Source organism: Schistocerca serialis, chromosome 3, assembly GCF_023864345.2.
Source record: "Schistocerca serialis cubense isolate TAMUIC-IGC-003099 chromosome 3, iqSchSeri2.2, whole genome shotgun sequence".
In the NCBI taxonomy this organism is placed as follows: Eukaryota; Metazoa; Arthropoda; class Insecta; order Orthoptera; family Acrididae; genus Schistocerca; species Schistocerca serialis.
This window is the reverse complement of record NC_064640.1, coordinates 148,042,020-148,043,420: the sequence shown is the minus strand read 5'-3', so window position 1 is coordinate 148,043,420 and position 1,401 is coordinate 148,042,020. Positions and strand designations below refer to the sequence as shown.

The following is a 1,401-nucleotide window of genomic DNA, read 5'->3' as shown; positions in this document are numbered from 1 at the left end:
TGTACTTCATTAACGGTATTTTTATCGTGCAGGTGAGGTAAAGCCATCACCACCGCCTGACGTGAAAGTGATGCTGTTTGACGCAACGTACAGCTTAAACAGCAATGACAGTAAACACATTAATGTGGGAACGTTGTTGGATGATCACTTCTACCCACTGGTGGTTTTCGAAAATCCTCGATATAGTCGTGAAAAGGGACATTACCCTTGGATGAGTAGATTCGCATATATGCTACTGCAATGCAAATCGCTGTCATGCTCAGCGGAAGTGCTCGAACTCCCTCAGTGATATTAGGTGATCATATGATCTCCACAGGGGACTTCCCACGAATGGTTAAACTTTTTAAAAACAGGCAATGTATTTATCTGGGAGAGCAAACGTTTAATAATTTAACCTATTTGTTACGTGATCCAGCACGCTTTAGACAAACAATCAAGCTGGAAGCCACATGGGTACAGAGTCTATGACAAAATATGGACCAATCTGATGGAGTTAGTGTGCCATACTCTGCATCCGTTGGAAGAAACTGTCGCTCAACTTTACGAAATATGCTGTGCATCAATACGTGAAAATATGTATGAAACAGCGATGCTGAATACAGGCACTGAACTACATTCTTATTTAAGTGTCTTCATATATCCATCTAGGCAACGGCCTTGCCTCAGTGGATATACCGGTTCCCATCATATCACCGAAGTTAAGCGCTGTCGGGCGTGGCTGGCACTTGCATGGGTGACCATCCGGGCTGCCATGCACTGTTGCCATTTTTAGGGGTGCACTCAGCCTCGTGATCCAAATTGAGGAGCTCCTCGACCGAATAGTAGCTGCTCCGGTCAAAGAAAACCATCATAATGACTGGGAGAGCGGTGTGCTGACCACACGCGCCTCCTATCTGCAGCCTCAGCTGAGGATGACACGGCTGTCGGTTGGTCCCGATGGGCCACTTGTGGCCTGAAGATGGAGTTCTATATATATCCATCTATATGCAACAGTTTACAAATGAAAGAGTGTAAGGCCCACATGTATGTATTTTTATTTCTCTATAAAATCCATTGTATGCTAATGTAAATGTATAGTCATCACAACAGCTGAGGGGACAAAACGCTCTCATCGCAAAGACTAACTGACTGGTCCTGCAGTACTGCTGAAACCCAAAAGAAGAAGAAGAAGAAGAAGAAGGATAATGGGATACTCTTCCTCAATAATATATGAGTGAGTGATAATTGTTGCTCCCTCAGACTGGGGTAGGGCGAATGTTATTTTGTCATTGCTGGCACAGACTGATGGTGTCCACTTCGAGCGTGTGTGGATATTTTCCAATACATTATTTCAGCCCAAATACCAGCTATTAGAGGAGATATTGTCCAGCGTTGATGGTGCAACATACGCTACATTCAGTG

At 44.2% G+C, this 1,401-nt stretch overlaps 1 pseudogene; it reads left to right on the top strand.

Annotated features, from left to right (window-relative positions):
* Positions 1–647: 647 nt before the first annotated feature.
* Positions 648–765, top strand: LOC126471749 (5S ribosomal RNA; annotated as a pseudogene).
* The last annotated feature ends 636 nt before the right edge of the window (positions 766–1,401 follow it).